Consider the following 25160-nt stretch of genomic DNA (forward strand, 5'->3'; position numbering starts at 1 on the left):
GGGAGAGCTGTCAGAGGTGGCAGCATTCCACCCAACTCTTTGGTGGCTTAAAATACCACTCTGGTTCTGGTTCTCTTAACCACCTCTCTTTTTACATTTAATTAGTTCCTTTAGATAAACTCCAAAAAAGGTTAAATTGTTAGACCAAACTGAAATGAAGTCTTCTGATTTACCTTACAAAACTGCCCTGCAAGAAATGGTGGATTTTTTTTTTTTTTTTTTGAGACAGAGTCTCACTCAGTAACCCAGACTAGAGTGCCGTGACCTCGTCAGCCTAACTCATAGCAACATCTCCTGGGTTCAAGTGACTCTCAACATGTGAGTGTCCTAACTTTCCCCAAATTGTTCTAAGCTTGGTTAATTTTATTTCTTTTAATATTTATAAATCTTATAGTTGAAAAGTAATGTTTCATTTTTCTTTTAATGTATATCTTTTTCATTCTAGGTAAATTAAAAATACCATCCTAATTTCTCTTGTAAAGTGCCTCTTTAAATCCTTGGCCTCATTTTCTTTTCTATTGAATTCTAGTGTTCTTCTTATTAACTGATTTGAACTCAATATGTTAAGATAACAAACCTTTATCACATTATTAGACTTATTCTTTCCAAGTATCCTGTTTGCTTTTTAATTGTCTACTGGCATAAAGAAGCTGTGGATTTTCAGGTAATTGAGCCCACTCATTTTCCCCTTTCAGAGTTCTTCCACTACTCTTATCCTCTTTTTTAGAGAGAAAGATTGGTCTCTATTTTCTTCATTTGTAGTTTTGTAAAAAATTTGATTGTCGCTCTATTCTGATTGGTAGGCACTATGAGAAAAGATTTAACCTTTTCTCCCTGTAGATAAAGTATATTTGACTCACACTTGTGTTCAAAAATCATGTTTTTATTTCCCTGTAAATGATCCTCTTCCTCATAGCTACTCCCAGTATCCCATAACTTGAACAAGAGAATTCTTTTTTTTTTTAAAGTCCTGCCTCATTCTGCAAACCAAGTTGCCAAGTTCCTACTGATTCTACCTCCAGAATGTATTCTATACCCCCTTCCCTCCCTGCCCACAACTCCTCCCATGTTAGGCCTAAAGTATTTGTTGCATTTGCTTTTTTAGCAAACTCAAAATTTTACAGTCTTTACCTACCGTTCTACCCATCTTTTATAATACTAGTATCCAAAACCCAGTGATAGCATTTTCACTTCTATACTCCTCAATGGCTTCCACAAAATTAAAACCAAATTCTTCAACCTGGCACTCAAATCTCTCTAGGACCAGCTCTTCAGTTTCCTAACACATTCTTCACATCCCATGCTTTGGCTGTACTAAACCATTTACAACTTTCTGGTCTCAGCCTGCTATTCCCGCCACCTAAAATGTCCTTTCCTATTGTGGTGATATCACAAACTCCCATCCATTGAATGGCGAGCTCAAGCGAACCCTCTGCTGCAAAGCCCTTCCTGATCCACCCAAACATAACATGAGTCTCTTCTACTACCACTTTAACATTACAGTTATTATGCACCTCACTGCTGTGGCTGGCAATCACTTGTTTGTATGTGTCTTCCCTACAGACTGTCCCTAAAAAGACAGAAACCAAATCTTACGTTACTCATGCTATAAGCCTAGCATCTTGTAGCATGCATGACACCAGTATGTGGTTAGAAAGAAATCTGAGGAATGAAAGAGTAATGAATCAACAAATGAAGTCTTCAACTTGTACCTCAATAATAGCAGTTTTGTTTCCAGAATTTTTATTCCCACGGCCTCTGCTCTACTTCAGGTTTGTTTCTGTTACTTCCTTGGTTATCTCCTAATTGCTTCCAGTTTCATCTCTTCTTCACAAAAGGTGATCTCTTAATAAATAACTATGATTCAGATGGTGCCTGTGGCTCAAGGAGTAGGGCGCCAGCCCCATATACTGGGGGTGGAGGGTTCAAGCCTGGCCCCAGCTCAAACTGCAAAAAAATAAGTAAATAAAAAATGAAAATAAAATAAACATTAAAAAAAAATAACTATGATTCTATCATTTCCCTCCTACTCCCCCACCAAAAAACCACAAAACCTGTTTATAGAGAAAGGCTAGGCATTTAAACAGGACATACCTGTCTCTGTTTTTATGCTTCCCCTCAAGCCCCTCAACCTTGTGCTCTGTCTAGCCAGATGTCACTACAAACCATTTGACCGCTCTGTTCCCAGTGACTGTTAGTTTCTCTACCTGGGTATCTCTCCTTTCTTCCTCTCTTCTTGTCTACGCTACCCTTGTATCCCACCTCTACACACACCACATTTCCTTACTCTTCCCACCACTTTCTCCAAGTCACTTTTGTATTATGCATACTTTTTTTTTTTTGGAGACCTGGTCTTGCTCTGTCACCAAGGTTGAAGTGAAGTGGTGAGATCATAGTTTTCTACAACCTCAAACTCCTGGGCTCAAGCAATACTCTTTAACCTTAGTCTCTTAAGTAGGGCCTACAGACACACACCACCATATCAGTCTATTTTATCATTTACTACCATAAAATATGCACATATCTACTATAAAAGGTTAAAATTTATCAAAACTTACACAAACAGACCATACATGGCCTCATTTACAGAGAGAAATTGTAAACATAAAGATGCAGTATTAAATTGTAACTGCATGAAGTTAACTGTAGTATATAGTGTACTGGTGTGATAACTCTTGTAGCTATTATGATGTGCTCCAGTGTTGTATCTGTTTAATACGCCATGTGACGCTGATCACCACCATATGAACAGTTCATCTCTCCACTAAATGGTGTATCACAGTAAAAAGTGATCTCTCACTGTTCTCAGGCATTTTTCATAGTATTTTGTACAATATTGTAAACTTTGATTAATACCATGGAACCCATACAACGTGCCACTAGTGATGGTGAAAGTGTTCCCAAGAAGCAAAGTTATGACATTACAAAAAAAAGTTGAGTTGCTTGATATGTACTATAGATTGGGATCTGCAGCTATGGTTGCCCATCATTTCAAGATAAATAAATCCAGCTAGCATAAGGACCATTGTAAAAAATGAAAAGGAAAATCATGAAGCCATCACCACAGCTACACCAGCAGACTTCAAAACCTTGGACTTTTTTGAAATAAACTTCTTATCTTGTATTGAAAATGCAGCTTTTATGTGTGTGCAGGATTGCTATAAGAAAGGCATACCTATAGACTAATATAATTGAGGAACAGCAAAGTCATTATGTGCCCACTTTAAAGAAAAAGGAGGGTAAATGATCTAGGCTAGAGAATTAATGCCAGCAAAGGATGGTTTGATAATTTTAGAAAGAGGAACAATTGCAATCAGTGTAACCTGGCTTATTGTACCCTCAATGAATCCCCAACAACAACAAAAAAAAGTCAAGATAACAGGAGAAGCAGCTTCTGCCAACCAAGAGGCAGAAGACAACGGGTGCCTTAAAAAAAATCATTGAGAAGAAAGAAGATCTGCCTGAGCAGGTTTGTAATGCAGACAAAAGTGCCCTAATCAGGAAAAATAAAAAATGCCATAAAAGACATTAGTAGAGAAGAGAAACAAGCACCAAGATTCAAGGTGAGAAGGGATAGACAGACTAGGCCAGTAGCAGTGAAATTCTAGCACTCTGGGAAGCCAAGGCAGGTTTATCTCTTACGTTCAGGAGTTCGAGACCAGCCTAAGCAAGAGCAAGACTGTCCATACTAAGAAGAAAAAATTAGCTGGGCATTGTGGTGGGCACCTGTAGTCCCAACTATTTGGGAAGCTGAGGCAGGAGGATTGCTTGAATCCAGAAGTTTAAGGTTGCTGTGAGCTGGGCTGATACCACAGCAGTCTACCCAGGGTAGAGTGAGATTACAGAGTGAGATTCTGTCTCAAAGTGGGGGGTGAGGGTGGGGCAGACTAACTTTACTGTTCTGTGCAAATGCAGTCAAGTTTATGATCAGGATTGCCCTTATCTATAAAGCTGCTAATCTCCAAGCCTTAAAGGGAAAAGATAAACACCTGTTTCCAGTCTTTGGGTTATATAACAAGGAGGCCTGGACAAGAACACTTTTTACAGGTTAGTTCCATTGATGCTTTGTCCCTAGAGTCAGGTAGTACCCTGACAGTAAAGGACTACCTCTTATAATTCTTTTACCCCTGGTCACCCAGAACTCCATGAGTTCAAAACCAAGGGGGGTGTCAAAGAGGTCTACTTGCCCCCAAATACATTTCTAATTCCCCTCCAGACTGGAGTCATAAGGATCTTTAAAGATGATTATGGTACTCTATGGAAAGGATAGTCAACACTATGGGAGAGAATTCCAGTAGAGAAAACACCATGAAAGTTTATAAGGATTATACCATTTAAGATGCCTTAGTTGTTACAGAAAAGGCCATAGAAGCCATCAAGCCTAAAACAATTCCTGCTGGAGAAAACTGTGTCCAGACATCGTGCCTGGTGTCACAGGATTTATGACAGAGTCGATCAAGGAAATCATGAAAGAGATCGTGAATACGGCAAACAAAGGGGGTGAAGGGTTGGTTTTAAGATACGGCTCTTGAAGAAATTTAAGAACTAATAGAAACCACACCTGAAGAATTAACAGAAGAGGGCTCAGATGGAGATGAGTGCTTCTGAGCCAGGGCAGAGGAGGAAGATGACAGAAGCAGTGCCAGAAAACAACTGACATTAGACCATCCGGCAGTTCCAAATATTCAAGACTGCTTCTGCCTTCTTTTACGATGTGGACTCGTCTAGGATATGGACACTGAAACTAAAGCAAACAGGAAAAGAAAGATTGGCACTGTATAGAAACAGTTTTAGAAAAATGAAAAACCTAAAGTCAGAAATTCTACTATATTTCCATAACGTTACTCAGGGTGTGCCTGTCTCTCCTGGCTCCCCGTTCCTCCTCCTCCACCTCTTCTGCCTCTGCCACCCAGACCACCCCCTCTTCCTCCTCCTTCTTGAACTGAGGACAATGATGATGAAGACAGACCATTTTGTGATGATCCACTTCCACTCACTGAAAGTAAATGTATTTTCTCTTCCTTAATGATTTCCTTAATAACATTTTCTCTAGCTTACTTGACTGTAAGAATTTAGCAAATAATACAAATCACATACAAAACGTGTATTAATTGTTTGTTATCAGAAAGCCTTCTGGTCAAGAGTAAGCTATTAGTATTTATATTCTGAGGATGTGCATTGAGAGGTGCTGACCCTCCCATGTTGTTCAAGGGTCAACTTTATAGTACTTTAGAACTTTGGGTAGCTTTTTAAAGAATAAAGTAGAAAAGCTACAATTGGTCAGAGCCTCTGGCTGATCTCAAGAGTGACAAAGCACACTTACGTTACCATAGCTGTGTTCTAGTTTTGACAAATTTAAAAACTCAACATTAGATTCATTTATTCAAGAATGTTAGGTTCCAATGAAATAAATCACTCTATCCAAATGAATAAGTGGATTGTTCATGAACCAAAATGCAACTTGGAACCTGGCAGGTGGCTCACACTCATGATCCCAGGTGACTCAGAGAATGAGGCAGAAGAACCATTTGAGGTCACTGAGTTCAAAACCAACCTGGGCAACATACTGGGACCCTGTCTCTAAAAAAAAAAAAATAAGAAAAATTATCCAAGCATGGTGGTGCAAGACTATAGTCCCAGCTACTCAAGAGGCTGAGGCAGGAGGAACTCTTGAGCCCAAGAGTTTAAGGTTGCAGTGAACTATGGACTACAATGACACCATGGCAATATAGTCCAGGCAACAGAACAAGACCTTATCTCAAAACAAAAAGCAAGCCTCCCCAAATACTAACGTGTTAATTTATCGTGAGAAATAAAAGTGCCAAACACATCAGATGGAAGGGCTCAGATTTTTACATCTTTGGCAAACTCTTTAGTCTGTATTATAGACATACAGGGTGTCCATAAAGTTCATGTGCAATTTAAATTTATGGACACTCTATATCCCTTGATGGTATTTGCCCTTACCTCATCACCATTCATCTCAACTTACTTTCATAACATTTTGCACTTCGCAAACTTATAGGTTAGTTTGCAATGGTCAGCCACTTTCAGACATGATACATAGAGAGAAATTATTGAAGGAGATGAAAATACCTTTCCATTACACTGTAGAATAAGGTTATTTCTTAAAATTTCCCTGTAGATCATCTACTCTTAAAAATAAGATGTAAATTTTTGTTAGGTTTCTTAAATACTAGCAATTCTCAAACTTCTCCTTAAATATTGGACTTCAGAGATCTTCAGACAGGAACAATCAAAGAAACGAGGTTTCACAATCTTAGCTGTTTCTATATCTCAGCCCTAAATAAATCCCCCACAGAAATTTAATAGTTGTATTTTAAAAACATGTCTTAAAATGTACAATTAAATTATTTTTAAAAAACCAATATTTTATATGATTTCACTTCTTTAAATTTCTCCATTTATTAAGAGCTGAGTAGCATTTTCTGCCTTAAAATATCTGTTGCTTACTGGACTGAAATGAGAACCTGTCCCAGGAGAAAAATGTTTCTGATTTAATTAAATAACTGATTTAATCCTAATTAATCCACAAACAGACAAAAAAAAACTTTAAAATTTTTAGAAGAAAATTATAATTTGGTATAAAGCCGTGTGTGGTAGTTCACACCTGCAATACCAGCAATTTGGGAGGCCAAAGATTCCTTAAGGTTACAAAGAGCTACGATCACACCACAGCCTGGGTGACAAAAGGAGGCCCCGTCTCTAAATAAATAAATAGGCATAAACTACAAATAACATGTTCAACGTAAGATACTTACGGTACAAAATAACTCAAAACACTTTACTATAACTACCTGAGCCTGATATCATTTCCCTCAAGGTAGTGAACACAATGGTTCTTCACTCTTAACCATACGTATAAGCTTTGTACCAGTAGGAAAGTTAGTTTAGGAAATATGAAAAGGCTCTTTATTTTCTAAGTTTTTAACTTAAGAAATATAGAAATTTAAAAATTATGATTCCCTTTTTTAAGAAAGAAATCAAACAATGGATTAACATAAACAAGTACTTTATATTACTACCTACCTTATATTTACAGCATTTCTTGTTATCAGGAACATGCTAACATCTGGTAAAACTGCTCAATACCATATGCTTATTTCTCTTCTGCATGCTGACTGTGCCTTCCTACCCATTTTGCTGTGGGTAGGACAAAAATGCACATGGAAAGTGACTATGTATGTACATATACTTGAGGGGAATAAAATGTACAACCTATAAAATATTACTTAATTATATAATAACTCATAGTCAGGCTTAGGACAATTCTACTAAGGACATGTATACTATTTTTAAAGTAGATAAAATGTTATTAGCTACTCAACAGTAAATAGAAAATAGCAGCTATAGTATATGCTTAATAACCAAAAACGGCAGATGAGTCAGTTTTAGTAGCACATAATTCACAAATGCCTCAGACTACTAATATCAAATTTCAAAGTTAAAGAAGTGAAAAAGATATAAAAGTGATACACAGTATAACTGAGTCCATTAACTTCTGGTAGAAAAGGAGTTAAGAGAGCTGAGTTAGGATTCTTAAGGAAGTTCAGAATTAAGCCAAATACTTAAGATTAGTGCAAAAAGAGTTCACTCAGTTTTATTTACTGAATGGGACGTGTAAGCCCATTGGAACTGTGAAGTTGTCCCTAAGATTGAATGGTCTTGTGCTGATCCTCTGCATCCCAAGAAAGAGCCCAATAGTCAAGAGAACTTATTTGACCAACTCAAAATAATTAAGCCCAGTTATCCTATGCCCTTATGATCTCATACTCTAATCATTAGCTTTTTAGCCTCTAGATATCTCAGATATTAACCGCAACTACCTGTTGTTAATGTTCTTGGACTACCTAGCCCATCAGCTTACCACCAAAGGCCACACCCTCACCACAATTCCCACATTTCACATTATTTTGTCTAACTACTCCTATAACAATAAATAAATAAATATGTAACTATCAAACAGAGCTTCTGTTAAGCATAGGAAAACTCATTTTTCAAATGTAAAGGTGTTAAAATAGTGGCTGCCTATTTTATTCCAAGTTATGTAATTCTACCCATAACAAAAATAAGGAGATTTCTGGCTTATGAGAAATTTAAGTTTTTTCAAAATATTATCTCAGGGTATTGTTTCCGAATGTATCCGAAATTTCATTGCCACTAATACTATATTGTAGTCAGTGAGTGCCTACTATGTGCTAGGCTCTATGAGTACCTTACCCAGAATTCTATAATTTAAACAGATTTCAATCTCACTTTCAACCAGTGTATTTCATTATAGTTTAAGAAACCTAAAGGTTTGATCAAAATTGGAAAAAACACATATAAGTGTAGTTCTATCTGGGGTTCATTGTAGACAAAACGTTTCCAATACATGCTCTCTTCATTTTAACTCATTTCATTGGAAGGTGGAAAGCAGACAGATGTACAAGTGCCTATAAAAAAGCAAGCAAAAAAAACCTTCTGGCATAGAGAACATCTTAAAGATTTGAGAAATCTACTATACCATAAAAGTAAATAGTTTCAATTAAATATGACATATAATTGTTTTATTTAGAAAGTGTGTGGATGCCTTTTAATCTACATAATTAGAAAAGTGCCCAGAGTTTACAGGTGCATCGTTTATCCTTGCAGGCTTTCTAACAAAGCTAAATCACCTTTATTCCTAAAACAAATTCTAACAGAAAAGGTAGTAAAAAGGAAAGGATTTCATGGAGGTACATGACATTTACAAATAGGGCCAGTCCTGGGTTAATTCTATTTCATGAATTTTATTTTCTTAATCTTGTCTCTCCTTTCCTTCCTCCATTTCAATACCACATTTTCTTCCTTTACTCATCTTATTTCCTTTCTGTAGCAAAATCTCTAGGAAAATAAATCTCAGTCAAGAGATCTACAAGGGACTTATGAAAATTAATATACTAACTTGTATTAAGAACATCTGTATATGACAGGAGACAAAGCTAAACATTAAAGGAATAAATGTTTAATTAAAAACCCTGCCAAGGAAATATATTTGAATGGAGCCAACTTAACAAAGAGACTTTCTCAGTGTATTTCCAATGTCATACCATATAGACAGAGGCGTTCTCTGTAATAGACAGGACGTTCTATGTTCACATATAAGTCCCCAACAGAGATTGCTTCTTTGAAGGTTACCTTCTCCTAAATATAGACATTTCCCCCTCAAAATAGCATTTCTATCAGCCTCCCCATGTTTAATAGCCTCAATCATAAACTTCTTTATCTTTTATTAGATGACTGCTAGAGGAAAAAAATCTCTAAGTCCTGTGATTATTAAAAATCAACCTGTCCTTTTACAGATAGCAAACATCACTGAACCCACATCTTCCTAATTTCCTAATTTAACCCCGCCCCGGCCAAACTGCAACCAAAAAAAATAGCCGGGCGTTGTGGCAGGCGCCTGTAGTCCCAGCTGCTCGGGAGGCTGAGGCAAGAGAATCACATAAGCCCAGGAGCTGGAGCTTGCTGTGAGCTGTGTGATGCCACGGCACTCTACCGAGGGCAGTAAAGTGAGACTCTGTCTCTACAAAAAAAAAAAAAAAAAAAAATGCTCAATCAGGTCAATACTTTTGAGAAAGATGGTAGCTTATAAGCATTGCTATGAGACAAAGGAGAGGCAGACACTGTGGAATAAAAGGGAAAAAACTGATGCTCTGACAGTTTAGGGGGAAAAGTAATTTTTTAAAATCCTCACATGGACATGTAAAGTAATTTCTATTGCGGTAATTTAGAAAAGTTTCTTTGAGGAGTGCAATGACTGAGAAACAACAGGGGGACTCTTAATGGGCAGTTATGGACAGTAATGGACAGCAGCTTTAAAAATGTAAAGTATTTTGGGAACAAATGAGCACTATGTGTGGGTGTCAGCATCTGAGTGGGTAGATGGCAGAGAGAGAGTCTGAGGGCTGGGCTGAGTACGCTGAGAAATGATGTGACTAGATCTACATGTCGGGGTATATGGCATGGGTAAGGGGGGGTTATGGCAATAATGAAATAAAACAAACAGGAAGTTATTGCAATGGCTATGGTGAATGATAATGAGAAGCTTGAACTAAGGTAATGACTAGAAACAGTCAGAGGAATGGATTTAAACACTTTAGGATATAAAAATTTTACAGAGGGAGGGAGAAGGTGGTAGCATACCAAAACCAGAACACGTATATCAACGAAAAAAGAACTATAAGCAGACTTTCCTTGTTATTTCCCATCAAAATATAACTTCATTCCCTATAATCTAAGAGCTGTACATACATAAGAATTTGCTGGTAACTTCAAAAAGACAAAATTTAATAGTCCATTTATTATTTTACTCCGTAAATGCACTGAGCTAGACATTCAGTAAAGCTTCTTCCAGCTCATGAATTCCAGCACATTACTTCTAGAAGGTGGAGAAAATGTCTCACCATTGTTTAACAAAAAGGGCAGGACAGACAACCACATGGTCAACACGTATGGCCCATATCTGTCTGAAATATCAATGCCCAGTTACCTAAAGAAAAACACATTGTAGCCAGAGAATAGCTGGTTTAAAGACAAGAAAATGGGATGAGGACAGATTAGGATTTTTATTGTTAGATAAAAGGGGTACGACTAATGTCATAAAGTTATGTACAGGAATGGATTTGGCAGATTATAACAGCTAACACTTATTGAGTGATTATTATGTGTCATGCATGGTATTAATTGAAATAGAGAAATAACAGATTTAATCCTCATAACAACCCTGAGTTGGACAGTTCCCCATTTGAAAAATGGGGAAACTGAGAGTGATTAACTTGCCCAAGGACAAGCTTATAATTTATTCATGATTCATTATGAGGCAGTCTGATTGCAGAGCTATAATTTCTAAAGTGTATGTACTTAAGTACATAATATATAGTAAACATGTACTAGATAAAAACTACAAGCCCACACAAAAGAAAAAAATAAGTATAGTCTAGCCAGGGAGAGAGGAGAGTAGGGCGTGGGGGGGTGGTGATTGGCGGGTTCTCATCTAATGTGCACAAAGTGAGGGTGTTCAGTATACCCCCTGGGTGAAGGGCTCAACTCAACGTGAACTTTACCATAGAAATGAAAACAATGTAACCTAAACATTTGTACCCTCACACATCAATCTGAAATTAAAAATATATATGTATATAATAGAGCCATGAGGAAATTCTTCATCTTCTGTTATCAGCATCAGGGAGGCTAATTTCTAAGAGAAAACACTTACTGCGATTTAATAAGGGCCAAAATGCCAGATGGACCTCATTTCTTAGTCTCACAAAAATTCTCACAATTTTGTATTTTCATTTCTTACTTCTATTGTAATAAAACGGGAGCCTTCAAAATTGGCATTACTTTCTATATCTATAAAGTTCAAATAATTTTGTGCTTCTATGTTCATATACCACGATCAATTTGAATGAACATAAAACTTGAACAGAACCTCAAATTTTGAACTTCCCATCAATCTTTCTCAAAGCTTCTTAGAAAACATTCACTTGTATCTGTCATGGGGCACAAAATTTTTACAAAGCTCCGAATGCGACCTTCATGCTTAACCGGGTTTAAAGCTTTCCTCCTAGGGCTTTAAGAAACAGATATCAAAAGGAGACTTTATGTTTCCTCGTTGGAACAACACTGTCATGGAAAGCCTAAAGATCTGGAATCATATTTGTTTTTTCTTGCCGTTGGCTCTGGGTTTTATATATACCTGTGTTTTGAGACCAGAGTCTCACTCTGTCACCCTAGGTAGAGTGCTATGGCAGCATAGCTCACAGCAACCTCAAACTCTTGGGCTCAAGAGATCCTCTTGCCTCAGCCTCCCAAGTAGCTGGGACTACAAGGCACCTGCCATAATGCCTTGCTAGTTTTTTTTTTTTTTTTTAGTATTTTTAAGAGAGACAGGGTCTCTCTCTTGTCTAGGCTGGTCTGGAACTCCTAAGCTCATGTGATCCAACTGCGTTGGCCTCCCAGAGTGCTAGGATTACAGGTGTGAGCCTGGCTTGCTCTGGGTTATATAGATAATCTTGGATATAACTGCCTCTGTCCCTATCTACTAGCATCCTCAAAGCAATCTAAACTTAAGATTCTAGTAAAAGATGAACTGTTCAATTATGTTACAAACAATATAATTTATGTTCTAACAGGGTAAAGGTCCATTAGCAATCTATATTTAAAAAACAGTGGTTAGGTAAAAAATAAGTTAGTAATAGACAATATAAATGAAAATAACAACAAAGATATCTGGTAGAAACAGGAGAGCACCTGTACTTGGACAACTCTTTTGCTTTCCTGCAAACTATTATAACAGAAAGAACTTCAAAGGAGTATAGGAATAAAGTGCCTATTTAGTAACTTTCCCTCAGATTCAATTTTTACACTTAGGATCTAAAACTCAATAAACAAATCTAAATGTTTAAGCTTAAATTTAACATCTAAGGTTAGGTTAACAAAGGCAGTGAAGATTACCCCCCAAAATATTCGGCAACCCTGATAATCTTTTGGTAGTTGTTTCTATGGTAACACCCTAGATGAAAACCTAAGAGAAAAACATAATGTGTTTTTAAAAAACACTTTATCTTGTTTTCCCCTATCAGTTAACTAGCATGGCCCTTAACAGGTACAAAAAATAAGCACAAGAGAATTCACAACTCACTCAACAAATATCTGTTGATTACATGCTGCATGCCAGACACTGTGCAAGAGGATAAGGTTACTCTGAAGAGCTCATAGAGCTTAGCCTAGTACAAAGACATTAATTAACAAATGACACAAATAGTAATATTATATGAGGCACATATAATTTACATTTTCCAGTAGCTACATTAAGAAAAAAAGAAACATTATATTAACGAATTTTTATTTATAATCTGATATATCCAAAATTGTCATCATCTCAATATGAATCAACATTATTCAAATATCTTATATTCTTTTTTCATACTAGGTCTTTGAAATTCAGTATATATTTTATACTTATATCTCAATTGGGATTAGCCATGTTTCAAATGTTCAACAACATTTGAAGGTTAGTGCCTACTGTACTGGATAGCACTGATATAGATATTGTAATGAGGATGAAAAGAAGGTATAACAGGAATAAACTAATCCCTTCATCGAAGAACTTAAAATCTAACCAGTAGATTAACCAGTATACAAGCAAAGTGTATGTGGTCTAGAAACATACTATGTATAAGCATAACTATAGAATTACTCAGCACCTAAAGAAGCCCTTAAGAAAACTACTAACAGATAACTTATGTGGTGAATACCTATGTGCAGGATTCTTTCAGCCGCAAGTGGTAGAAAACCTGACCGAAGCTGTCTTTTTTTTTTTTTTTGTAGAGACAGAGTCTCACTGTACCGCCCTCGGGTAGAGTGCCGTGGCATCACACGGCTCACAGCAACCTCTAACTCTTGGGCTTATGTGATTCTCCTGCCTCAGCCTCCCAAGCAGCTGGGACTACAGGCGCCAGCCACAACGCCCAGCTATTTTTTTTTTTTTGGTTGCAGTTTGGCCGGGGCTGGGTTTGAACCCGCCACCCTCGGTATATGGGGCCGGCGCCCTGCTCACTGAGCCACAGGCGCCGCCCCGAAGCTGTCTTAAGTAAAAAACAAAACAAATGTAACTGACTCGGACTTTCTTCCAACTCTGGTTTCTCTGAATTCAGTTCATTCTCAGGCTTCCCATGACACCCAGTCACCAGCAGTTTTAGGGCCACAAAGTCATTGCCCTTGTTTAGCTTCCACAATATTGTGGAACAAAAGCCCCAGAATTATGTCTTTCTATCTCTGATGGGATGGGTTGAGTCATGTACCTATCCTGAACCAATCACTATAACCACAGACACCCAATCCTGGGTTACTTCTGAAACAAGGCATTGAATCAATTTTCCCACGAGCACACATACTAAAGAAAGAGGCACCCCAAAAAGCAAATCAGGCTGTAGCCAGAAGGTAATGGATGCTAGGCACCACGAAAAAAAGAAAAGTTACCATCACCATTTTGCTTTATTTTTTTTTGGTCACTCTAACAAAGCATCACCATTTTAAAGATGAGGTTCAAAGGGGTTAAAACAAAACTGGCAAGTGACTGAGATTCAAATTCTGTTACCCCTAATCCCAAAGTCCATGTTCAGTAGTATGTAAAATTGGGAATATTTTACTGTTCCTTCTCTCTTCCCTATCGTTAAAGAAAAACAAAAAAGGCATTATATAAGCAACATGCGATGAACTCCCAGAGAAGCCACACGACTTATGACACTTCATCTGAAGAAATTGCAGAAGAAATCTGTAATGACCGCCCCAAAGACAGACACTTACACTAATAAGCTAGAATGATACTTCTTTGTACTGTACTCAAATAAGACTATAATTTACTATTATTAATACAAATAAATTCTCAAAAATTCTCACACAGCCATGTTTCATACACAAAATCAGTATAAGTATCACTGAAGCAAAGAGAAACAAAATGAAGTGTATAAAATAATATTAATATACGGTGCATGAACAGTTGAAAGTTTCATTATCAATTGATACTCTGCTAACTACAAAAACTTTCAAACACACAGAAAAGTTCAGCATTCATACAGTAAACATCTGTAGAAGTCTACCATTAACATTTTACTATACCTAATCACATTTTCCCCCCTTTCTTCCCCATTTTATCTTTTCATGCACCTCAAAGTAAATTGGAAAAGTCAGTACATCTGTCTCCAAATATTACAGCCTGCATATCATTTGAAGTTCCATATTTGTTTTTTCCTTAGAGGTAAAATTTAAATACAAAAAACTCCACACAAATCTGAAGTGTACATTCATTGAGTTTTTGACAAATGCATACACCTACATGACACAAATCATTATTGCGATATGGAACAGAATCACCTCAGTTCTCTCATGCCCTTCTCAGTCAGCCTCCACCCCCATATGATCTTTCTTCCTTCACAAATTAGTTTTGCCTATTCCAAAATATCATCTAAATGGGAACGTAAGAGTTTATACATTTTTGGTTAAGGCCTCTTTTACTCCGCATGTTTCTGAGATGCATCCATGCTGTGGCGTACACATGCACTACTAGTCTCTTTCCATTGTTCAGTAGCATCCCAATGGATCAAGCTCTTTACTGAAGGACAAGTGGGCTTCCAGTTTTTGGTGATTATGAACAAGAGCTTCTATGAACATACGTTTTCATTTCTCTTGGACAAATACCAAAGAGTAGAATGGTTGAGTCACAGTGTAGGTATAAGGTTAGTTTTATAAGCAACCACTGGAACTTTTCCAAAGTAGCTGTACCATTGGACATTCCTACCAAGAATGTTTAAGTTCTGGTTGCTACATATACTATGTCAACATTGATGTTGTCAGTCTTTAATTTTAAATAACATTTTATTTACTTTTGAATTGAATCTATTTGTAAGAGGATTATATGGCACAGTAACTGAGACACTTTACCCAAGCCTTTTCTTCATTTCCTTCTTCACTTTTCCCTCTGGTTTCTACCGCTTTTGTTGTGTTTTTTTTAAATCTAATAAAATAGAAAATCCCTTTTGAAAAAAAAAAAAAGAATGAGACATATACAAAATATAGGGCAATATTATAATATAGATTTTTTTTTTTTTTGCAGTTTTTGGCTGGGGCTGAGGTTGAACCCACCACCTCTGGTATATGGGGCTGGCACCCTACTCCTTTGAGCCATAGGCGCCACCCCTATAATATAGATTTTTATCTACAATTTTATGTAAATATTTTTTCACTTTTTAGAAGTCACATGATTGAAACTGAACTTTTACTCGGTGTCTCATGAAATAATTATGCATCAAATATTAGCAATGTTACTTAGGAAACTGGTGCCACAATTGCATTTTTCTGTTCATCTCTTACTACTTAATAATATCAACAATTTACGGCTCACATAATCCTTAATTTAGATCAATACTACGAATATCTGTTAAACAGAACACTGTCAGTCTTTCTATAAAATCTAACTTCTGTGTTCTACACTGAAAGAATTTTGTCATCTTTTGCAACATAATTTAGCCCTAGGATTATAGTTAATGTCCTTTAAGTAAGTTCTTGGGAAACAAGAATAGCACTTGATGCCACCTCTTAAAATAAAAACAGCTGGGTGCAGTGGCTCATGCTTGTAATCCTCAGTGCTTTAGAAGGTCAAGGATGAGGTGTGGGGGCAGAGGGGACTGCTTGAAGGCAGGAGGTTGAGACCAGCTTGGGCAATATAGTGAGACTCTGTCTCTAAAAAAAAAAAATAAATAAATAAGCCAGGCATGATGGGGTGTGCCTGTGATCCTAGTTACTCAGGATACAGGAGGATCTCTTGAGCCCAGGAGTTCAAGGCTATAGTGAGCTATGATCTCACTAGCCTGGAAGATAAGAGCAAGACCCTGTCTCTAAAAAAAATAAATAAATAAAAACTAAAAACAGAAACATACCTTGGTGCAATTGCACACTCTGAATTACCTTGTTTTAGCAGCACAACTGTCCTACAAAGAAGAGCAAATCAATCTTGGATATCTTATGAGCATTTTCAGTATGCTTATGTAATCTATGCCATTACAAAACTCAGCAGGTGATTGTCCAAATTAGTAAACTGCCATCTGCTGATGACAAAGAAATACTAACAATAGCAGCTTACAAAACCCACTAGCAGTGCTTGAATAGGTACATAGCTTCATGGGCAGATTCCTCTTTTTATGTACTGTCCCTTACCTGCCAAGAGGTAGCCAGTGCCCACACAACTACTGGTTTTTCTTCTACATGAATGCCAACAATGAGGTACAAATTTTTAAGAAATGCTTCCCAACTAGCTTAAAGTCATTATACCTTACAATGCTAAATAAACATTAATTCAGTAAAATAACTGTAATTAATGTATCCCCCACCAAAAAATATATGTCCAACTGGAATTTTAACACACATTTCTCATTAGAACCTACCATTCTGTAAAACGCCAATGTGTTATTATGTTTTTTTTTTTTTTTTTTTTTGGTTTTTGGCCAGGGCTAGGTTTGAACCCGCCACCTCTGGCATATGGGACCGGCGCCCTACTCCTTGAACCACTGGCACCGCCCGTGTTATTATGTTTTCTAAAATGTTTTCCTTCACCCCCCTGAAAACATATATACGTATCTTAAAAAAAAAACAAAACAGTACATAGTTAACACATGCTATGCTACAGTACACATTCAGATGAGAGGGCAGGCAGGCCAGCAGATGTCCGCACTGGGCAGAGCCAACAGTACACGTGGTGCAAATGCTCCTTGGCTAATGAGTACCCTATGGGGTAAACTAAACATACACATTCTCTAAAAAGAACCGTTTTCTCAGCTGTGGTTTCTTTTACTTCATGCTCAAGGGTAATGGTTTTGATTCACAATGACTACAAAAGATGCACAAGCAATAGTGCTGAAAAGGAAGTATCCCTTTAAGTGACAGTTTTATTGTACAGGCTGAGGCACCTTTAAGGAAACAGAAAGTAGAGAATAAGAAATAAGAAGGCAAGGATAGATTAGTGGAAGTCTTCTGACACTACAAAGATCATCATATACAGCTTTGTATGCTACAAAGACTACCCAACACTTAGGAACGGGGGCAAGAACTATGGACAGAGATGTGATGTGAATTTGGTAGAAGAGACTAAACCCGTTTTTCTTATTATGCTTATCTATGTTCCAGATTTTCTAGGAATAGCTATCATTACATGCTTGACCATTTAATTATTTTTATAATATAAAAAACGAAAACATGCTAGTCTACAAATTAAAATTCAAAAAAAAAAGAAAGAAAGGAAAAACCCCATGGCTCAAAAGGGTTGATACAACTTCTAAGCTGTTAGTCTTTTTTTTGTTACAATCCCTTTTCTTATGCTTGCTCCTAAATTGCCATTTTCTATCAAATTTTGGTGAACAAAAAACACGTCCTTTTCTGAAAACACCACACAAAATAAGTACACAGAACTATGCCAAGTATCATTTTACAAGAAGGGTTTGACAAACTAAAATCAGAGCTCTTGCTGACAGCCCATTACAAAAGATATATATACTTTTTCAGGTCCCAGTCTTTCCAGCAACCAATTACTCTTTAAGTCTCTTTGCTTCCAAACATTCTACTGCTTAAACTCTAAGACCATTACCAAAATTAAACATCTAAGAAGCTGCTGCAGTATATAAATATAACTACTCTTTTCTCTAGATCTCATGGATAGATGGTTAGACGGACGGGTGGCAGACAGACAGGCAGAGAGGTAGCAAACAATCAGATTTTCCTTTTCAGGCTTTGTATTTGAAACCATGGTTTCTATAAAATCATTCAAACGCATTTTAACAAACAATCCATTAAGTTTCTTTTGACAAACCACCTCATATGAGCCCAAGAACATGACTATGGCTTTGGAAGCTATGTGTTCACTGGCCAGCTATATGGCTTAAACTAAAATGATCTTTAAAGTCCTTTTCAGCAAGAAGAAAGAAAACAACTGTGATTCTGTCACAACTTTAACTTTTTCTATAAGCCTTATATAGTAAAGAGTAAGATAGCTTTTAGATCAAATAGGTCTGGTTTCCAATCACAGGTAACCACTTTACCTTGTTCAAATTGTATATTACCTGTGCAACTTTCTGAACTCCAGTCCTTAAACACAGAACACTGACGTCACTGGGCTACTGTGACAATTAATTGCTAAATGAGACTTAAAGCTGCTGGCTGAGCAACAGCCGCACAGAGCAGTCATGAGAATGGTAGTTATTATAATGATTAACATTGGCAGCTGCACAGTTCTGTCCACTTACACTTTGCAACTGAAAGGAAAGCAATATAACACCGAAAACATTAACACGTAGGATAGTACTCATAAATTAATGAAAACAATTTACCTTTTTTCCTCTCTAGATCTAACATCATATTCTAATTGAATTCAAGGAGAAGACCACTTTCTCCCCAAGAACAAAATGAATGCATTCTACACTTCTCAAAATGAAAAAATATTTTAGGAGTGCCCACTACAAACATTAATACTGTAAAGGTACAATCTTCAGAATTGATGAACATTGGACAACGCACCAAGGCATTTCCAATTAGCAACCAGATGTGTTAAACAAGTAATTTTTAATTCAGCACAATTTATAATGCAATATTCCCTAATAGCAAAGCTTTTCAAGCTTTTTAGCAAAATTACCAAACTGGTATTATTCCATGGTTACACTATATTTGCTAGATCAAAGCAATTTAGGTATCCCATTTTCTTTTAAAAAACTACCCATTTTCTTTTAGGTTATCATGAAGATGACTAATTTTTATTGTGCTCAGCATTCCTTTTAAAAACGAATATGTAACAGGGTTATGATTTTTAGTTTTTATCATATCCAGCAGAGAAAACATCTGCATGGTCATGTCTACATGTCCTTCAAGAGATTTTTTTTTTTTAAGGTAAAATAATTCAGATGAGATCAGCAAACAAAAGGTGACCAAGTTAAATTTCAAAAGACTACCAAAACAAATTTTGTGCTAATTTTAATCAAGGTACAGAATAGCATAGCTCTCTATATATACACACGAGTGTATATACAAAAATATGGTTAAAAGGATATGCAAAAAACTAACAGTCAACTGTAAGAGAACTGGGCAGCTGACGTAAAGGGCTCATGGGACTTGTTTTTCATGAAGTATCTATTTGCACAGATATGTGTCTGGAACTATATTGGGGCAGGAGCAAAGAAGCAAGGAAAGGAAATAAAGAAAGTAGGAAATAGAAAAAAGTGAAGTTTAGTTCATGATTAAAAATAAAAAGCAAAGCACACAAATATCTACATCATAAATAAGAACAATTTTACGAAGCATTAAAAATGAAGCCATATGCTCAAGACAATGCTTTTTCTTCATTGCTTCATTTCTGTTTCAAAAATAAGTAAAACACAAACTAAAATAAATATATTTATCTGCAAAATTAATTCCTACCAGAAAAATGGGAGAAATGCAATTTTGCTACATTTAAGAATCTTTTTCCAAGATACATAGTTTATGTAGATTCTACTCAACTCATTGAAATGTCCAGTGCTGTAACACATTTCTGATGATCAATTTAACATAATAGCTGTAGTCATACCAGCATACACATTGACAAGTTTGTGTTTTCTTGCATTTACTTCCACTACTGCTGTTTAAGGGAAATCTATTATGGCATTCTTTGTTTCTAAAAGTATACCACAACGTCAACTGATGAGTCATAGGTCACACTCCAAATTCCTAAGTACCAAAGAAACATGGCACTAAAGTCTTACACGTCAATTATAAAGCTAAGTCACAAATTAAAGAGTTCTTTAGAAGGTGACATTGATGAGTTTTTTCTGGAGACATGAGAAACTTCAAAATAAAAGTACAAATTTCACAGGGATTGATAAAATTATTTCCCCCCTTTTTCCTTTCTTAGTAACTAGTAGGGTTTTGGTTTTGTTTTGTTTTTAATTCAGAACATATGCAGTACTACTGAAATACAAACAGGTCCAAACTCAAGTCTATGTAAACTCCACAAACTCCCAGCTTCATTAAAAAGCCAAACTATCTTGAGAAATGATTTTCCAGATGCCTTGCTTCTTCTCTAAAATCCTTCCTACTTTTGCTACTTAGCTTCACTGAGTGGGAAACCTCCAGCAAAGGGTACAAAAGGACAAGCTAAGATGACGCTGTTCATTTCTTTTGGGCAGTATGAAATGTCCAATTTCCTTAAGTACTGAGTGGACAATTACTAACTCTGACATTACACTTTGACACTTCTTATTTTATTTTTATTGTGAAGGTACAATAAGTCATTTAAATGCACATTTTGGCTTGTGATTATCTTTGAAATTATTTTTTAGAGCAATTTTTGTGAAATCACAGGTAAGTCCAAAATTCGCGTTGTTTTCAAATAAGAGTTCTGTTGTGGAACCAATGCAGTGTGCCCAGCTTGAAGTATCAATGAAGTGTTTAGGAAGGACATGGTTAATGAATTTACCATGGGTTTGTTTGAGAAGTTCTGTTCTGGTGATTTTAATCTTGAAAGTGAGCACATGAGAGACCTGAGACCAAGGTGGATAATGATGAGCTGAAAGCTGTAGTGGAAGCCAATCCATCCGAATCTTCTGATGAATTAGCAGCAATTTTTGACATTACTATTCCAATATTGCACCATTTGAAACAAATTGGCAAGGTAAAGAAGCTGGACAGATGGGTTCTACAGGAATTAAATAAAGTCAGAAGAGAGATCGTATCAAAGCTTGCCATTCTTTGCTGTCACAACAGAAAGGTGAACCATTTCTACACCATATTGTTACCTGTGATGAAAAATGGATTCCTTTTGGTAACTGGAAGTGTTCAGCACAACGGTCGGATAAAGATGAAGTGCTGAAACACGGTCCAAAAGTAAATATTCACAAAAAACAAACACACAAACAAAAACCTAATGGTGTCTGTTTGGTCTAGCCCTCGTATTATCCATTATAGCTTCATGAAACCTAGTCACTCCATTACAGGAGATGTCTACAGTGACCAAAAGGATGAAATGTTAAGGATCGTTGTGATTAAGCAGCCAAGATTGGTCAACAGAGACAGGCCAATCCTCTTGCAAGAGGATGCTCAACCACATGTCCCACAAACAGTGCTGCACAAAGTACAGAAGCTGGGCTTGGAAACTCTGGCATCCACCATATTTACCAAACCTTGCATCAACTGACTACCGCTTTTTCCAGGCTTTAGACCATTTCTTGCAAGGAAAAAGGTTTAATTCTCCACAAGGTGAGGAAAATGCCTTTCATGATTTCATTGCCACTCACTTTCCAGGCTTCCTTGCTGCTGGCATACACAAGTTACAGTTAAGATGGCAAAAGTGTGTTGACAATTTAGGAATACTTTGATTAATTGTACTGCTTTTTTGTTTAAGATATAATAAACTAAACTTTTGATTCAAAATCAAACTTAAAAGTCTTCCTGGTGAAGACTACAAACATAGTTGAAAGGAAATCTGAGGACCAGTTGCAGATTTTAGTAACCAGGATAACAGACGTAACCACATTATCTTACCTTCTTCCTTATACATTATCCTTTTCATTAATTACTTACCTGTTTATTGTTTGTTTCTCCTCCTGCTACCATCCCCCAGAATGTAAACCCCATGAGAACAGAGATCCCACCTGTCTTGCTCATTCCTATAGTTTCACCAACTAGAACAGTGCCCGGCACATAACAAGTGTTCAATAAATACCAACTGGGAAAATAAAGGTTCGAATAAACAATTAAATCTTAAATTAAGATTGGCAGCCTAAATCTCAATTGGGGTGGAGAGGGTAGAGTAGGCAGATATAAGTATTTCCCAAATTTAGTCTACTTCTAAAACAAAGTAATAGACATGAGAATCTTGGAAGCTCTGAAAAAGGGAAAAACACACACTTCAGCAGAGTTGGAAAAACACACACTTCAAAGTGTTTTTTCTACTCTGGGAGGCTGAAGCAGGTGGATTGCTTGAGCTCAGGAGTTTGAGACCAGCCTAAGGAAGAGTGAGCCTCCATCTCTACTAAAAATAGAAAAACTAGCCAGGCATCATGTGTTGCGTGACCAGAGACGCGAACAAACACACTCTTTGTGTATCCCAGGGGGGTCCAGGTCCCTTAAGCCTCTGGAAGAAAAGCAAATCATTTTAAACTCACACTGAATTCACTTTGTGTGCTTGATGTAGGATATGTTTATTTCTAAATATTATCCTATATCATGGCAGGTGCCTGTAGTCCCAGCTACTAACTTGGGAGGCTGAGGCAGGAGGATTGCTTGAGCCCAAGAGTTTAAGGTTGTTGTGATCTATGATGCCATGCCACTCTACCTAAAGTGACAAAATGAGACTATATCTCAAAAAAAGGGGGGGAGGGGTACTTTTATTCTCTCACTTAATAAAATAATCATCAACACAATATGCCTGTGACTAAATGTGTGGAGGGTTTTCCCCATACCAAGCGAAGACAGAAGTTGGGTGTCCTCTAATTCAATTCAATTCTGACACTATCTGGTAACAGCTTCAGATCCCAATATGATTACAAAGGATACTGATGAAGAAGACAAGTAGGGAGAGGTATGAAGGAAGGAGCAGGAGCTTCTAGGCACCCCGTGCCACTCTTCCGGAACCTCCACAGGTTCAGCAATCTGGAAGCTCTCCAAACACAACAGCCCCCATAGAACAAATTCTCAACTAAATACTTAAATTTTTGTGTTGCTTCCCTCAAATGGTGGGTTTTATGCAAGACAAAGAAGAGTTTTTGTGTGTGTGTGACAGAGTCCCATTATGTCACCCTGGCTAGAGTGCTGTGGCGTCACAGCTCACCACAACCTCAAACTCTCGGGCTTAAGCAATTCTCTTGCCTCAGCCTCCGAAGTAGCTGGGACTACAGGTGCCTGCCACAATGCCCGGCTATTTTGTTGTTGTTGTTGCAATTGTCATTGTTGTTTAGCGGGCCTGGGAAAGGTTTGAACCCACCAGCCTCGGCGCCACCAAGCTATGGGCATGGAGCCAGAAGCTGAGATTTTCAAGGATTTGGGGCAGACCACCTGAAACCAAGATTCACCACCTCCTAAAACCTACCCTCAAGACTTACAGTTAAGATACACCAAAACTTGCCCCAAGGCATTTAGCCCCTTAAAAGTCAGAGATCTCCCAATGGATTGGACACAACTTTTTCCATTCTCTCAACAAGATGTCTTTGATGTCTTATTCAGCTCCTCTTTTCTCTTTAGGTTGAGGGCTGGAGCTGAAAATCCCCACCCTCTATTCTGCCTAAGTCTTTCTTTGACTAGCTCCACCCAGAAGCTACCTAGGGGCTGCCAGACAACAGTCAATCATTAGCATACAAAAAGATACTTAGCACTTTGAAAATTTCAAGTATTTTAGGAGTTGAATGCCAAGACAATGGGAAGGTAGAACAAGTATCTCATATACTTTATTATGGCCAAGCACATCTTACTTAAGATGCAGGTCCTTAAAACTTGGTTAAAAGCACTTTTTATGTTGGCCCCTATTATACACTATAGGGCAATTTGTTATTTAAAATAACTTTAAGATTACTCATTCAATAAAGAAAAGTTTTTAAAGCATGTGTTCTACGTTATGAAGGTGGTATACTTTTAAAATGGACATATAATGATGTTACTTGCCTATTGCTTATTGTCTGCATTAGTTTCTATTTCTCATTTCTCCTAGTCAGTCTAATTTTGAGAAAAAATAATTTTCCCCGCACATAATTTCTCCACTCAAGGAAAGTGACTGCCAGAAATAACGGTCCTAAATCTCCAAGCTGCAAAGATAAAGGTATAAGCCATGTTTAGACCCTATCGCCTACAACACTTCTGTTCCTATCTTTCTAGCTATCCTTATCAAGACTTCAGAGACTCTGCCTCGGAGTTCTGCTAACCAAGAGAGAACACAGAAGCTGTTGCCAGCTGTTGCCAGTTTACCTCTGATCAAAGCTGTATCCCTACATGTCTGTTCCTCCTTACCACACCCCACAAGTACAGCAGTAAAATGGAGGGAGGAAGGAGGGAATTAAGCAAATAATTACAGCAGCTGGCACTAAAACAGTTGAATCATAATGGCTATCAATTTTGTCAAAGTTCCAGTATCTTCCTGCAAAGACACAAAGCACTTTAAGTTTACTCTTCCTTAATCGATCAATTCTCTTTTATTCTCCTTCTAACCAAGGGCTATTCCAAAGATTAGAAGTCTGAGAGCCAAGACTGATCAAAGCCAATTGATCCAACTTATTCATGTATACATATATCAATATTTATTGTTCTAAGTACTTGGGGATTCTTCAGAGAGCAAAACAGAATTCCTGCTGTAGAAAACATACAACACCTGCTTCTTTAAAATCATACTAACCAGAAGATGATTTATTACTGTAACACACATCATGAGCACTTGCTTGTTAAAAAATTCCTCTTAATAACTTTGCATAGGCTAATACACAAAATAACCACTTTCCTCTGGAATTTAACCAAACAAAAAAACTTACATAACCACAGATTTTTCTACTGTTTTGTACTTTTCTGAGGAAAAGAAACACATAACAGGAAAACTAAAGGGGATTTGTTTTGTA

At 37.0% G+C, this 25160-nt stretch overlaps 1 protein-coding gene across 4 annotated transcripts in view; it reads right to left on the reverse strand.

The window, feature by feature from the left end:
• The window catches only part of LNX2 (ligand of numb-protein X 2), a 77867-nt gene that overhangs the window by 49302 nt on the left and 3405 nt on the right, over positions 1-25160 (reverse strand). The window contains exon 1 of one of the 4 annotated variants that reach the window (XM_053563352.1): positions 1713-1947. The exons of the other annotated variants lie outside the window; for them this stretch is intronic. The gene's annotated coding sequence lies outside the window, so the exon portion shown is untranslated. Of the gene's footprint in view, positions 1-1712; positions 1948-25160 lie in introns of those variants that run through there. 4 annotated transcript variants of the gene reach the window in all.

This window comes from Nycticebus coucang, chromosome 15 (genome assembly GCF_027406575.1).
Source record: "Nycticebus coucang isolate mNycCou1 chromosome 15, mNycCou1.pri, whole genome shotgun sequence".
NCBI lineage: Eukaryota > Metazoa > Chordata > Mammalia > Primates > Lorisidae > Nycticebus > Nycticebus coucang.